General features: G+C 43.9%; 1 protein-coding gene across 2 annotated transcripts in view; it reads left to right on the forward strand.

Moving 5' to 3' along the window:
• Window positions 1-17,126, forward strand: part of PCLO (piccolo presynaptic cytomatrix protein) — a 1,259,786-nt gene that overhangs the window by 1,061,508 nt on the left and 181,152 nt on the right. The gene's annotated exons all lie outside the window — the stretch shown is intronic.

The following is a 17,126-nucleotide window of genomic DNA, read 5'->3' on the forward strand; positions in this document are numbered from 1 at the left end:
GAGATTTAGCCTGGACATAAACTGTGGGTGATTGAGCCAGTAGAGCCCAGTGCCCTACAAGAGAGGTGAAGGAGCACAAGAGGTATGATACCTACCTGCTGGATTTGCGGACTCATAAGAAACTCTTGAGGGATTCTCCAGTGCCTGTTTTTCCAGTGCATCCCCACTGTGCAGCTGAAAAATCAATGCATCACCATGCTGCAGCAGAAGAATTGATGCAGTGTCTGCAAGATTGCCGCAGCCCGAATCTTAAGCCCTGCTACCGATGTCCATGGCACCCCCATGATGCAGCATCTGTTTAGTCTCCTATGCATTGACCCAGTATGTCTGGTTTTACAATGGAGCACACCTGTGTGCCAGTTCTACATTGATGCAGCCCAGCATTAAGAAACCGCAGCTGCTTGTCTGGAAATCGAAGTCTCACCTTACCTCACAGTAAGGATCTGACACATCACCCTCCCTGACAATAAGGAACTGACACATCACCTCCCTTGGAGTAAGGAACCAACGAATCACTTTGTTATCTGGTGCCTTACCTCCCCTGCATCTGTTTTCATCTTTGTTTTTGACGCATCTCAGGTGCTTTATGCTAAAAGTGATGTATCCATTGTTTTGTATGGACTGAACTATTTTTAATCTTTTAAAAGTGATATCTTCACTTGTGTTTGTGCGATTTTTTTCATTTTGGTCTTGTTTTATTTAGACAAAGATTGGTTATTTTTGTAAACTGGTGTGATGTCCATTTGTAGTGTTTTCACTCTGCTACTGTGTGTGTATGTACACATGCTTTACACATTGCCTCTGAGAGAGGCCTGACTGCTCATGCCAAGCCACCCAGGGTGTGAGCAGGGGTTAGCTTGGATGTGTAATCCCTTATCCTGACTAAAAGAAAGGTTACCTACTTGGACAGGGTGAAAGCAACTGCCAACTGGACACACCCATTTCTAACAACCCTCGAAGCAGCAAAAAGGTGTATGCTGCTTAAATATTTGTGATATTTTCCCTGGTAGTAGAAGCTCCACCTCAGTACACTGTCCCCGTACCAGTAGGCAATGGTGAGCAGGTCTGGGCCCACCTAGCCCATCAAGTAATAGAAGACTACATTTCTCTGCCTCTGGAACCCTTATGAGGCCTTGCAACAACACCCAGACAAATGGGTCAGAAGACCTGCTGGAGACTAAAACATAGAGATTAGGGCAGTTAAGAGCTGCATGAACAATGCCTTCCACATGCTCAGCGTACTACCCAATTCCAACCTCCCAATATTATTTATTTGGCCTCTGTGAGGTGCGGGTCTTGTGGATAGGCTGACAGGGGCGGCTGCTCCGCTAAGGCGGAGGAGCGTCACCCCACTGCTCTGAGAGCAGAAAAAATTAAAATAAAATGATAACTTTGTTATCATTTTATTGTTCTTTGCTATGGGGCTGAGTTTGTGCGAGGTGGGGCTGGGGTCGGGCCTGGGAGGAGTGGTGAGGACACACTCTCAAAGTGCTCATGACTGCTTGGACGGCCGTCCTGGCCCGGCAAAAGTATCATGCGCACTTAGCATGTTCCCCAAGAGACTGCATTGCTCAGATGGCTGTTACATGCTCAGGCCCCCAGCCATCTGAGCGCCAAACCACGGCACTCAGACCAATCACAACGCTGAATTGCAGCGTTGTGATCGAGTTAGGGGAACCAATCACAGCACTGAATTGCAGAGTTGTGATTGGATTAGGAGAACCCTGTGCTTCCTGGTTCTGGACTACCCAGTACGAGAAGGAACGATGGAGAAACTGTAGCAGTGGAAAAGGTAAGTGTTTTTTTTGGTTAGTTTTTCTTTTTCAAACACCCTCCCAATCCATCACACCCCGCCCGCCACCACCACTGTTCCCAGCCAGCCGTCACTGTAGGCTGACCTTCTTACAGCCCTCAGGTGAAAAATGTTTTCACCCTTCTCTTTTCATATCTGGATAACTAGCTTGTGAGATGTTATGTTATATGTTATGTTATATGGGTATTTATTACGCGCACAACTACTCTTGAGTATCCTGGCTCGGAGCGGAACCACAGTGGAGAAGTGTGGCTCAGGGGTTAGAGGCGGCAGACCCGGAAGCTGAGATCGGCCCTGGACCAGGGTTCAATTCCCCACCGCGGCGGGTCTTGGGCTCAAAAAATTCCACGGACTCGATAATTCTCGCTCCGGTGCCTTCTCAACTCACGGGTTCACACTCTGCGACTCTGGGCAATAGCTTGCTTAATCTCCACAAGGGCCCCTCGCGGCGGGATGCCTGGCTTTCACCTTGTGGATACCCTGCCTGGGTTATCTCACAGGGGAATACCAGGACGGGTTCCCTAAGCAAGCGCCGGGAAACCCTTTGTGGGTAGCTGTGCGCTATATAAGCTCAAATACATTTACATTTACATTTACATTTACAAAGAAGTCGAAAGAAAACAGCATTTTTAGTAAGCTTGATTGAAGAGGTGAGTTTTAAGGAGCTTTTTTAAGCAGCTAAGAGATCACTTTGTTGTGTGCGTTTTCCACCTGCCACTTCACCTACATGACATTGCACGTAGTGGCATTCAAAATAGTGGGCTTCTTTGGTGCAGTACAGCACAAAGGAGTGGGAACATACAGAAACCTGCGTTGTGCAAATAATGTCACCATGTCTTCCCTTCAACCCTGTCTGTTCAATAACGTAAACTGCATTTGAGGAACTAATGCAATTGCTTATTAATTCAGCTATTTCAACTTGCACAAATATTAGGCCTTCGCCAACTTCTAAAAGGTTGTAAATGGGTGTTTCATTTCCAGGAAAGTATCACAGTTCCTGTATTGCATATGCGGGGAATGAGATTTTGATACCTTTTCTGATCACCTAGATACCTATCTCATTCATCCAATTTTGGATCGATTATTATCTGTCATTGAGTAAAAGGCAAACCCCGCATGAGTTAAATCAACCCCATAGACTGACGCAACTCTGAAGAACCACTTACGACTGGTAAAGTTTAAAAGTTTAATATAAAATCAGAATCAATTGCATATACAATCCTCTCAGGATAAGATTCAACAAATATACAGGAACTAAAAGGAACATAAATTCCCTAAAGAATCTTAGTCTACAAAAGAATACAATCAAAATCAATTCCAGAATCAGCAAATTGAAAAGCATAGACACAAAGTGGATCTGTTGCGTCATCTACAAAAAGAGAATAAACAAGTTAAATCTGTCCCTACTCTATGCTAGATGACATCCCTACTAGCAAGTCCTTTTACCTAAAAAGGTGTCAGCAGTTTGACTTCCAAAAGAAGTTCAAACTTTCTTAGTCTCTGATGGAAACCTATGTCGAGAAACAGTACCCTCTCTGCCTACCCATCCGCTCTCTAAGGGTCCTCGGCCTACTGCTCTCTTCCCTCTGCTCTGCGCTTTGTCTTCAGGCCATCTGCTCTGAGCTAACCTCTCCCCTGGGTGCTGTCCCTAAATACACAATCACAGTATAGGTGGAACGCCCCTTTGACGCCCACCACATACACATTTCACATGATCTCATTCTAGTTCTTTCCATAGCTTCGTCTCTTCGCGTCGTCCGTTAAGTTGACCTTGCTTCTTAGGCGCCAACTTCATCTTCGTGCTGGTAACCTCATGACATTCCAGTTGACACTTTCAGAGCAAAGTCTATCACCTCAAAAGAACTCTATTCATTACAGTTGTGATTATAACCTCTTTTGGTCCTGTGAACAGTCACTTCTAAACAAGACCCCAAATTCCAAGCGTCTCTTATCTCAATAGGCCATAAACTTCGTCCAGCATTGTCACTCTAAATTTAACAAGACCTTTGACTCTTGGCTCGCACGTTCAGATCAAGGCTATCCCTATTCCTGTGAGTCCACTAAATTACATGCAGTGAACTACACTCTTGCAAACCCTTGGTCAGTTAGGTTAAAATCACACATGACCACACTATTCTAACATTTCTACAAACTCTTCTACACAGTATAACTTTTAACACACATATATTTGAATTAGCAAATCATTTGATTATAAGCAAATCCATATTACATAAAATACAACGTTATACTCTCGTTTCTTACACAGTGCTATATATATTCTGCATTTCTTTACTTTGCATTTCTCCTGCTTTCTCCATCTAATGATTACATACGTATGTTCAGTTTAGCACGTTCTATTGTTCGTAAACATTTACACATTTCTACTTTAGCCAATCCTATATGTATACGGGCCTTTCTAATACTAATGTATTCTAGTGTAAATACAAGTACATTTCCTATTATTCAAGTTACATATGCTAACTTTACGCTACAAGTGCTAACTTCATATTACAAGTTCTACGTTTGCGTTATAGGTTCTAACTTTATATTACAAGTGCTAATTTTACATTATAGGCTTGTAAATATGGTACAGATATACTTTTCATTCAAATTGCGCTCTCTCAGTTCCCCCCTTTGATGACCTCTAGGGGTCATCACTAACACCTCAATTTGAATGACACTTTACACAGAACTAGTTACAAGATTCCCTCTTTTTATCGTCTCGAGAGCTCTCAAACTTTTATACTGTTGATCTTGTAAAGCAGCTAATCTCCTTTCTTGCTCTCTCATGGACCTTTGTAACCGGTTCGTCCTATACCATTTGTACAGTCTCACTAACCCCAACAATATGATTATGCAAATCAATATTATTAAGACAGGTTTCAAGATGTACCAAACAACACTTTTACCAAGATTGGCAAACCAATCTCCAACCTTTCCTATTCCATGACCTACTTTTTCCCAAACATTTATTTTTGTTAAATCTTCGATTTCTTGATGTATCTCTGTAATGTTCTGTATAACTTTCTCAAGTGGTTTTGAATTGTCTGGAATATAAGTACAACATTCCTGGACCTTCAAAGCCTTGCAGACTCCGCCCTCTTTTGCTAGCAGAACATCTAAAGCAAGACGGTTCTGAAGAACCATTGCTCTAATCGACTGCATCTCTCCTTCCACTAGCATCAATGACCTTGCAGTACTTGCAGATAATTTATCCACAACTGTAGCTAGTCTCCTGATCTTAACATCGTTAAGTACCAAACCTAAAAGAGGAAACATTGCTCCAAATATGTCTCCAACTACCTCAGCATCTCCTACTTCCCTTTTCGCTCTTGTCGAAGCCTTTCCTTCTATGATCTCTAAATCTTTTGCATGATATATTTTGGGGAAGACAATTGCCAAATAACATGAACCATACCAATTGTCAGGCAATTTTACATAGGCATTTCTTCCACATACAAAATATACATTAGGAATCGCTTGCATATCTTTCATAAAATCTTTCCTATAATACTCTAACCTGAAAGCATGTTCACAATTAACTTCACCTACAAATACACTCTCATAATATGTCTTGCTTCGAGTTAAACATAACTTTCCTTTCTGCGTTCTATCCAAAGCTATTGGACCATTACTACCTTTCTTTTTATGTGCCTTTTCTTCTTCGGTCCAATCTGTTTTCCACTGTCCTGACATTTTTAGAATCTTCTGCCTCCTGTATCTGTCATCTACTTGTCCAATGAATTTCTTCTCTACCTCTGACACTTTGCAAGTCAGATTATTTCGGCGTGCATATGAAGTATCTAATGTATCCCAAGGAAGAAAGAATTTTGCCAATCTATCTTCCTTTTTGTAGTAGTCCCACTTATTCATTTGTTTATAATTCGGGACTTCAGGCAGTACCGAATCATAATTTGAAAAGTAGTACTCAAACCCTTCTCTACCATAAAATATACTAAGCAATAAACTACATGTTATCCCATATGTCAGTGGGAGATGATGATATCTGATACCTTCATCTACAGAAGCCGGCAATTGCATGCAAACTTAACAATCCTTGGCCTCCATGGCATCAATATACTCGTATAATAGTTTGGCATATGCATTTGACTTAAAATTTCCCTGCGACTCGTCTATGTGTAATCTACGAGCTTCATCTGCCAGTAACGCCTTTTCACGGATTACATTGCTCTCCTCCTTCTTCCCAACAAGAGCAGGTTTCAAAGTCGTTACAGGCTTTACATCTGTTGTCTCCTTCACGCTTGCATGTCCTACTATGTATGATATGGTAACTACTGTGATAATAAGAAAAATTACTACTCCTATTAGTGTACCTATTATGCATTTGGCTTTTCGGTTTGGGTTGCCATTCTCCATGTTATCAAACAATGTAGCTCTTTCCTTCTCGTGGAAAAGTTTTCTTTTTCAAGTCTTTATTTTCTTTATTTGATTTCTCAATCCGTGAAGCGCTCTTAATCAACAAAAAGTCTCCTTTTCACAACAATGTCTTTTTATCTTTAGCAACAGACAACCCTAACCCTTCTCCGTCCTCTAAATGTAATCCCTAATTTTATTCTTCTTTCCACTCGGCGCTAGGTTATCTTCTTCTTTATAGCTTAAACACAAAAGTCTTTATGCATCTACAATGATTCTCGTACCTGCAGCTTTAATAACATATTCCAATAGTTCCAACGAATGACTTTTTCTTCTTGTGTTGGTATTTGATGACCAAAAGTCGGAAACTCTAATCGATTTAGCACTAGGTCTTTGATCCGACTTAGGTAAAGGGGAATGGGAAGTGTGAAGGTCAGTAACCCCTCAGTCTCGATTCCAGGCGTCAACATCCATATCTCCACTGCCACAATCGGATCGAGATTGATCACCTGCACTTCTCTCACTCTCCCAGATCTCTGTCCCCAAGACATCTGCTAGATAAGTCCACTCTGGGGTGGCGTATCTTCTGCAGGGCACACGTACCCTCCTGGATCTTCTCGGACTCTCAGAACCTGAATCCGTAGCTTCTTCTTCTAGATCTGAATCTTCAGAAATCGGGACAAGGGTGCTCTCTGGATTTGCTCTCAAGGTTGACCTTCTCCTTCTTTCCGGCCAACTAGCTTCTCCATTCCTTGTCCTCCTGCTCCTTGTTCTTGGACTCGTCTCTTGATCACTTATAGCTTGTTCGATGTCTGACTCGAACTCCCAGCTACTTTCCTCTTCTGAGACAGTTTTGGTCTCACTGGTGTCTTGACCGTCATCAGCCTGTTCCGACACAGGCTCAGCCTCTTCAATCACCTCTACAGCTTGACTTTCCCTCTCTGTGGCTTCTCCGCTTTCTGCTGGATTTTCATCCGAGAGAGGAGCTGTTTCTTCTAGAGGTGCTGGAACTCTTCGGGTGTGTGAGGCGTGTATCCAGTTGGGCAAGCCTCCACACTTTACTGCAGTGTTCGTAACTAGTATGACTTGAAATGGTCCACGCCAGCGCACGTCTAGACAGTTCTTCCTGACATGCTTCTTCACCAGGACCCAGTCCCCTGGACACAGGTCATGGCACAGGTCTTGTGCTGATGGAACCTCTGCAGCCTGGACCTGGAGGGACACAGAATGAATGGCATCAGATAGTCCCTTGCGGTAGTCCAAGATCAAATCGTCTGTGATGTTCAACAATGCTGCAGTCGGAACCGATGGCAGTCTCATAGCTCTCCCCATTAGCACCTCGTGTGGAGAGAGACCTGTCCTTCTATCTGGTGTGCTACGTATGCTCATAAGGACCAATGGAAGTGCATCAGGCCAACTCAGGGATGTCGATGAACAAACTTTGGCGAGTCTGGACTTTATTGTGCTGTTGATTTGTTCTACAATCCCGAAGCTTCTGGTCGATAACTACAATGGAGCTTCTGGTCTATGCTCAAGGCTGAACATAGCATCTTCACTATTTCGCTGTTGAAATTAGTTCCTCTGTCTGATTCCAAAGAGGCTGGCACCCCAAACCTCGGTATTAACTCTCTAAGCAACAATTTTGTTACTGTAAGTGTATCGCACCTACGTGTAGGATAAGCTTCAACCCATCTGGAAAATATACAGACAATCACTAAGACGTATCTGAGTCGATTGCACTTGGGCATTTCAATAAAATCCAGCTGCATTCTATTGAAAGGCCCCCCAGATCTCCCCATGTGACTTAATGTGACTGGTGTTCTTTTCCCTACGTTTAATTGCTGACAGATCGCACAACGCTGACATACTGCTTCTGCCGCTACTCTAAACTTCGGATTATACCACGTTTGTCTGAAGACTCTCACCATGGCATCTCTACCTATGTGTGCTGGTCCATGCAATCTCCTTGCCATTGGACTAACAAGTTCGTTTGGTAAAACTGCTCTCCCATCTGCAGAAATCCAAAAATTCATTTCACTTTTGGTACAACCTGCTGTTTCCCATGCTTTTTTCTCAAAATCAGGCGCATTCTCCTGGACACACTTCAGTTCATCCCACGTGTCCACAGTCTCTAACAACATAGTCAAATCAGTTCTTTCTTGTATTCCCCCCACTTCTACATTGGTGTGAGAATACCCCTGTTCCGCACAATAACGTGCAACTTCATCTGCATATCGGTTTCCTTGCGACACAAAATCTGTATTCCTTGTGTGCGCGGCGCATTTAACAACCGCTATGGCTGTTGGACCTTGCAATGCGTCTAACAATAATCTCACGAATTCTCCATTCCTAATAGGAGAACCCGAGGAGGTCATGTAACCTCTTTGAGACCACAACTGCCCATAGTCATGAACTACCCCGAAACCATACTGGCTATCGGTGTATATGGTGACTCGAATTTTGTTGCCTGCCAAACAGGCACGGGTCAAAGCAATGATTTCAGCTACCTGAGCGGAATGTACTCCTTCCAGGCAGGCGGCTTCCACTACTCCGGTAATTGTACAAACTGCATATGCTGCTCTCAGCTGACCGATATCGTCTCTTACGCATGAACCATCAACAAAGAAAATTTCATCGGGGTCAGTCAATGGCTCATCTACGATATCTGGTCTCGGTTTGGTGCATAGTTCAGTCACATCAAGGCAGTCATGACCTGTACAAATTTCATCATCAATATCATTTGGAAGTGGCATCAAAGTAGCAGGATTCAAAACAGAGCATCTCTTTAGGGTCACATTCTCAGCAGCCAATATGACTTGCTCGTAGCGTGTGAGCCTGCTATTCGTCAGATGCTGAGTCTTGGTCCTGGTCATTAACAATTCCACAGAATGCGGCACGTACACCACTAACTGATTTCCCATAACCACATTTTCACTCCTTTCAATGCTGACACCCGTTGCAGCAACGGATTTGAGACATCCGGGCAACGCTGCGGCTACTGGATCTAAGGTAGCCGAAAAATATGCAACTGGTCTACGGGCATTTCCGTGTATCTGGGCCAAAACTGCTAAAGCGCAACCTTCCCTTTCACAACAGTAAAGCAAAAATGGTTTCTCGTAGTCAGGCATTCCCAAAGCCGGGGCACGACACAAGTCCTCCCTCAGGTGCAAAAATGCCATCAAACAATCTTTGTCCCATGGTACCGGATCACTCACCCCCTTGTGCGTCAGTTTTTGTAAAGGTTTTGCCTTCAGTGAAAAGTTGGCTATCCACTGCCGACAATAACCAACCATGCCTAGGAACATCCTGTCTTCTCTTTGTGTTTTAGGCGCATTCATTTTCATGATCGCCTCTATTCTGTCTGGAGACACCTTCCGTTTTCCCTTTTCAATCCTGTGGCCCAAGTATTGCACTTCGGTCAGACAATACTGCAATTTACTTGGAGACACCTTGTGTCCGTTCTCGGCCAAGTGATTTAGTAAGGTGATGGTGTCTGTTTTGCAAGCTTCCTCAGTTTCTGACGCCACAAATAGGTCGTCTATGTACTGGACCAGAACCGAGTTCATAGGCAGTACTAGACTTTTAAGATTTTTCTTCAACAGCTGGTTAAAAATCGATGGGCTTTCTGTATACCCCTGGGGAATACGACACCATGTTAAAACGCGATTTTCCAGCTTAAAAGCGAACAGATACTGGCTCTCCTCATCTAAAGGGATTGAAAAGAAAGCCTGGCACAAGTCTATCACTGTGAACCATTCAGCTTGGAACGGTATCTGAAACAATATCACTGATGGATTCGGTACCACTGGACAACATGAAACAACAATATTATTAATCTTTCGAAGGTCCTGCACTATTCTGTATTTTCCACTAGGCTTCTGCAAACCCATAATCGGGGAGTTACATGGACTTCCCACGATCTCCTTCAGTATTCCCTGTTTAATCATGGATTCGATCACAGGCTTTATTCCTGCAATCGTCTCCGGTGTCAACTTATATTGTGGCGTTCTTGGGTACTCGGCATTGGGCTTTACCATGATCTTTACCGGTTCAACTCCTTTGATCAGTCCTATTTCTTTTCCAGTAAAATCCCACACCTCAGCTGACACAGTCTCCTTCAAATCCTGTGGAAGCTCCTCCACCGTTAAGGTAGGGTATAGTTCCACGCATCCCTGCGAGTTTACAACCTTAAAGTCGGCATCATCATCGTTAGTCTGCACTTCTACTCCTTCAGGTGTGCAATATATTGTGCAGTTTAGTTTACACAACAGATCTCTTCCTAGCAGACACACAGGGCTAGAATCACAAATCACAAACTGATGTTCATCACTGTAATTCCCTATCTTCACTGACACTGGTTCTGTCAGAGGATTCGTCATTCTCCTATTTGCGACTCCTACCACCTGAATCGTCTCTCCCGACATTGGCAGACCTGGGACTACCGCTGATCTCAAAGTGGATCGAGTGGCCCCCGTATCCACCAAAAAGGTCGTAGGACATCCAGCTACTTCAGCTTCCACGTATGGTCCTCTCTGGTCTACCTCCAGGGCTGCTCCTAGAGTACAGTCTTCTTCTCTATTCACTCGTTGTCCCGTAAGAGGATCAACGTAGCAGCATTCTTCTCCTCCTACGAACAGTGGCAGTTGTCTATAGGTTTTCCCTCCATTTGCAATGCGAGGCGGTTGAGGGAACTGCGCTCGAGGAGTCTGAGTCCCCCCTTTGACAAACTTTCCCTTCGGGACCGCTGTTCCCTTTACCAGGCTGTTCTGAACCTCATCCTCCTCCTGTTCTAATTCCCCCGTCTCGACATTATAGGGACACTCGCGTCTCCAGTGTCCCACCTCATTACACTGGTGGCACCTAGTCGTCTTTTTCAGTGTCGCGATATCTACCCTAGGTCTCGGTTTTTCCTCCTCATCTCTGCTTTGATTATTCTGTTTCTTCCCTAGGGTTCCTGTTCCCTGTTGCCGCTGTCCACCTTTTCCAGCTGATTGCATCTGCTCCAACATCAGCTTCTCCTTAAATTTCTTTGCTTTCGTATCTATTTCATCGCTGCAATACCTCGCATACCTCAGGATCTCATCTAAAGGCTTGTTTTGCCAACAGATCAAATGCTGTTGAATCATTAAGCTTATGTCTGATCTCAATCCCAGAACAAACTTCGACACAAACTGTCCTATGTCTTTGGGATCCATCACGTCCAATCCACTGTACTGTTTGAATGCTTTCAGTAATCTCTCATAGAACTCGTGAACAGTCTCTTTAGGTTCCTGAGTTGTTCGATCTATCTTAACCCAGTCTATGTCCTGCAACGGCACCTTCTCTTTTAACCATGCCATTACCCTCTCGTACTTTTCCATGACCCTCTCTGATGGTCCATTTGTCCGGGGATCCCTCTCGGGTTCACAAATGGGCCATTCGACATTAAGCTTACATGCCGTCCACAAATCTCCGGGTACTACAATGTCAAACAGGGTGTTCAAGTCGACCCACAGCACCTTAGAGATCTTCACGAACCTCTCTACCTGTTTGTACCACTCGACGGGATTCTCCCTTAGCTTTGGAAAGGAATTGGTAAATGCCGCTAAATCCCCCCTACTCCAGGGCACATGCACATAGCTTCCGTTCGCGATTTCTCGCAAAGGGAAAGCTTCCATTCGCATTAGCTCTCCATCCGGGGACCTCGTAAGTGTACTCCTTCTGACGGATCCCCTCTTGGACCATCTTTCCTCCCATTTATCCAAATTCCTCCACAATCTGATACTCAGGATCAGTTCCTTTATGTGTATTTTCAGCCCAATCGTCCTACGCTCATCTAGATCCTGATCCGTGCAATTTAGCCTATGGTTACCCTGTAAAGCTTTAGTTCGTGAAAGGTCTATCATATACCTGTTTGCCAACTCAGATAATTTTTCATGAACTGACCTCGCTTTCCGAGTAACATCCTTAGACATAAACAGTATTTCATCCGGTTCGTACAGCTCTATCCTTTCCATTGGCAATGTGCCGTCTATTATTTCCTCTAAATCTGATTTTAAACTCATTACATCAAGCCGTTTTGCTTTTATCTCAGCTCTCAGTACCTCACTCCTAGGTGGTTCTTTTACTTCCCTCTCACCCCCACTACGAGTCCTACGTCTAGGTACAGGTGAGTTATGAGGAGTTCTTCTTGCTTCTCTTTGTTCCCACCTCTCTAGGTCCCAAGCTTTCCCATCTTCCCTTGGGGTATGGTGGAACAATGATCTATTCCCCATCACTGCATCCTGTCTTTTCGGTCCCGTCTCTTTAGATGCGAGATAGGATCCTCCATTCTGTTCTATATCACTGCAACTCCCTTGCTGTCTGGTGTCGCTCAATAAACGATAAGATCCTTCACGGCCCTCCATGTTTCCACGATCTCGTCCGTGATCACCGGATGCATGGCGAGACCCTTCGCGACTCCCTATACTCTCGTGATTCCAATGTCGCACATTTTCGCCCGGGGCATGGTGAGTGCACCTGAAGCTATCTCGGTACTCCTGCGTCTTTCGTTCTCCCTCACTAAGGATGAGGCGAGGCACTCCCCCACACCCTGTACTCTTGTCTTCACACATTTGTCTATTGCCACTGATGGTATGGCAAATATCTCCTTTGCTTCCTTGACTCCCTCCCTCCCACTCCGGACTGCTTTCGCCAGCTCCGCAGTGAGAGAGGATCCTGTTATCCTGATCTCTCCATTCTGCTTCTGTTTCTATTCTTTTATTCTGAGTCTCTACTGCAGCATCCCATTCTTTCAAGTACTCCCTTAATTCCTTAAAGGATTTCGGTTTCGGTCCCCTCAGATCCATCTGTCCTCTCTGACCCCCCTGTTCTATCCAGGGATCCGTTACTGGATCCAATGGGGTGCTCCGACTCCTTGGTCCTAGCAACTGTCTTTGGGAATTGATCGTATTATTCCTACTTTCCATCTCTGCCCTTTCCCTGTCCCATCGTGCCTGTTCCTCCTGCTGGGCTCCCTCCGGGTTGTAGATTGACACTATAGGACCTATGGTAACAGGTACTTGTAGAGCATCCGGCAGTTGATACGATTTTGCACGCTCCGTTTCTGGCACCTTCTGGACCACGAATCTTCCTACTACTCTCTGTATGGGACTAGATTGAGGTACTTCCTCACCTTTCTTGGGGTCCCACTCCGACATGGGGAGCGGTTTATATTCCCCCTGCTTAGCCCCGTCCCCCTGCTGTAGTTCGGGACTTTCGGCTTCTCTGTTGTACGGAGGTGGTCTATCTAATAATAGCCTCTCTATCAGATCCTCATCCGGCTCGCTATCCTCATCTTCTTCTAGAGGCTTCTTTTCTCCCGTAGCCTCTAGCATTGGGTATAGTTTGTCTGCTTCTATCTTTTGCACCCTCCACTTTTTAGCTTCATCGTCCCATTTAGCATCCTGCACTGCTCTTACCGATCGTCTCACTCTTTCTTGGCGCCTATTCAAGCTCTTGTCGTGTGCCGCCCTGAACCATGCATTGAGGGCTTCGAACTGTGTTGGCCTCGGTAGAGGTCTCGTTGCGAGCATTACCGCTTTCAGTTGGTTCAATGCTTCTACCCTAAACGTCCCGTATCTCGGGAACGTCAATTCCTCATTTCCTTCTGTTAGCTTACTCCACTCGGAGATCCATAGTATTGAGTGTAAGCCTACATTCACAGCCATATAATAAGCTGGTGTGCCTTCTGGTGGGGCTTCTTCCCCTGCATACGAGTTTCCTCTATCTCTCTTAAAGATCGCCCTTAAACGTTTAAAACACTTCATTTTCAAGAATCTACGATTTTCCTTAATTACTCTTCCTTATTTACTTCCCGATGACAAACCACCAATCCCTGCGCGGCTCTCGCTAACCAGCCTATCCCAGCGCAGTTCTACACCAGCCGGCCAATCCCAGCGCGGCTCTACGCTGACGTCACTCGTCCCCTCTGCAGCAGTTCCCCTCCTTTCTCAGCTCGTCTCGCGGTCTTGCATGCGTCTCATTCACACACCGAAAAATGACTACTTCCGTCCAAGCGATCACTTTTCTTGACTGTACGTCCACAGTCTAACTGTAATTGTCACCTCAACTGGCGAGACGTCTTCCTCTCACTTCAGACGCTCGCCTTAACTGATAGGTTACTTACACACAGTAAACGTACGACCAGCGTCCGTTACTTATACACTCACTCTTACACTCCCCCTATCATCGGTCCTGCGGGCGATCAATGGTACCTCATGACCCCCTTTACAATGGTAGACAATTACTCTGGGTGTTCGATACACCCGAACCACTTAAGCCCTTCTCTGGACTTAAGATTTTATCCGGTTGCACGCGCTCACAACCTTCCCTCAATCACACTACAGGCATTCAACTCCGCTTGACATTACAACACAGATACAACATAAAACACCGCAATCTGGCAACGCATGACCCTTATACTCACTCTCGACCGACTCTGCTGCTTTTCTCTCGCACCGTCAGCACCTTCTTTGGCAGGGATTCTTCTTCTGGTCGTCGATGACTAGGGACCTTGGGGTAATCTAGACCTGACCTAGGTTGCCTTCCTCAAGAAGAAAACCATCTTTCTCTGCTACCAACTGCGGGGAATGAGATTTTGATACCTTTTCTGATCACCTAGATACCTATCTCATTCATCCAATTTTGGATCGATTATTATCTGTCATTGAGTAAAAGGCAAACCCCGCATGAGTTAAATCAACCCCATAGACTGACGCAACTCTGAAGAACCACTTACGACTGGTAAAGTTTAAAAGTTTAATATAAAATCAGAATCAATTGCATATACAATCCTCTCAGGATAAGATTCAACAAATATACAAGAACTAAAAGGAACATAAATTCCCTAAAGAATCTTAGTCTACAAAAGAATACAATCAAAATCAATTCCAGAATCAGCAATTTGAAAAGCATAGACACAAAGTGGATCTGTTGCGTCATCTACAAAAAGAGAATAAACAAGTTAAATCTGTCCCTACTCTATGCTAGATGACATCCCTACTAGCAAGTCCTTTTACCTAAAAAGGTGTCAGCAGTTTGACTTCCAAAAGAAGTTTAAACTTTCTTAGTCTCTGATGGAAACCTATGTCGAGAAACAGCACCCTCTCTGCCTACCCATCCGCTCTCTAAGGGTCCTCGGCCTACTGCTCTCTTCCCTCTGCTCTGCGCTTTGTCTTCAGGCCATCTGCTCTGAGCTAACCTCTCCCCTGGGTGCTGTCCCTAAATACACAATCACAGTATAGGTGGAACGCCCCTTTGACGCCCACCACATACACATTTCACATGATCTCATTCTAGTTCTTTCCATAGCTTCGTCTCTTCGCGTCGTCCGTTAAGTTGACCTTGCTTCTTAGGCGCCAACTTCATCTTCGTGCTGGTAACCTCATGACATTCCAGTTGACACTTTCAGAGCAAAGTCTATCACCTCAAAAGAACTCTATTCATTACAGTTGTGATTATAACCTCTTTTGGTCCTGTGAACAGTCACTTCTAAACAAGACCCCAAATTCCAAGCGTCTCTTATCTCAATAGGCCATAAACTTCGTCCAGCATTGTCACTCTAAATTTAACAAGACCTTTGACTCTTGGCTCGCACGTTCAGATCAAGGCTATCCCTATTCCTGTGAGTCCACTAAATTACATGCAGTGAACTACACTCTTGCAAACCCTTGGTCAGTTAGGTTAAAATCACACATGACCACACTATTCTAACATTTCTACAAACTCTTCTACACAGTATAACTTTTAACACACATATATTTGAATTAGCAAATCATTTGATTATAAGCAAATCCATATTATATAAAATACAACGTTATACTCTCGTTTCTTACACAGTGCTATATATATTCTGCATTTCTTTACTTTGCATTTCTCCTGCTTTCTCCATCTAATGATTACATACGTATGTTCAGTTTAGCACGTTCTATTGTTCGTAAACATTTACACATTTCTACTTTAGCCCATCCTATATGTATACGGGCCTTTCTAATACTAATGTATTCTAGTGTAAATACAAGTACATTTCCTATTATTCAAGTTACATATGCTAACTTTACGCTACAAGTGCTAACTTCATATTACAAGTTCTACGTTTGCGTTATAGGTTCTAACTTTATATTACAAGTGCTAATTTTACATTATAGGCTTGTAAATATGGTACAGACATACTTTTCATTCAAATTGCGCTCTCTCACATATGACCTACAGTATGGCCATCTAGTGGTGCAAATTTCCATATTTATATCTCAACTGAGTAGCAAAGTTAATGATCTCCTAGTGTACTATCTACAATGTCAGTCTGCCAGTACAAGCCTTTATTCTTAACTGTTTTGCCCACTTTCACTACCAGGAATGATTCTCAACAGTTTTTACGACTTTCATTACCTGGGATGTATGTATGCTCACGGTCATTTGTGGAAGCTTGTCTCTGGTATAGTTTGGCGCGTTAGCATTCACTTATATGATCTATTCTAGGTTGCATGTGAGTTAGAAGCCAGAATAAGACATTAATGCCCACTTTCTGGTTATTTTTGTTGCGATTAGGGCCTAGTTTAGAATTTAATGTCCCACGTTAGTGAGTCATCGAGCCTAACAAATGATGTGTTTGGTCAGTCGCTGTTTCGTAAATAAAGAACCCCTGTAATCCATACGTTGTATTATCATTCAAGGTCAGCAGTTTGGATCACTGGTCCAGCTATCGAATTTTGGGCCATATTTATCAACACATTTCCCCATAGACATAGAATGGGCAAAACCCTTTGATACATCTGGCCCTTTGAGACACGTGTTGATCCAAATTTGAATCAACGACATTCCGTTTCAATCAACTTTTATATGTACAAGTGTGGATGAATTTGACATTTTTAAATAGCTGCGAGGATTTAAAGAAAAAGATTCATGTTGAAACGTATGTTTT

The sequence above is a fragment of the Lissotriton vulgaris genome, chromosome 1_1 (assembly GCF_964263255.1).
Source record: "Lissotriton vulgaris chromosome 1_1, aLisVul1.2, whole genome shotgun sequence".
In the NCBI taxonomy this organism is placed as follows: domain Eukaryota; kingdom Metazoa; phylum Chordata; class Amphibia; order Caudata; family Salamandridae; genus Lissotriton; species Lissotriton vulgaris.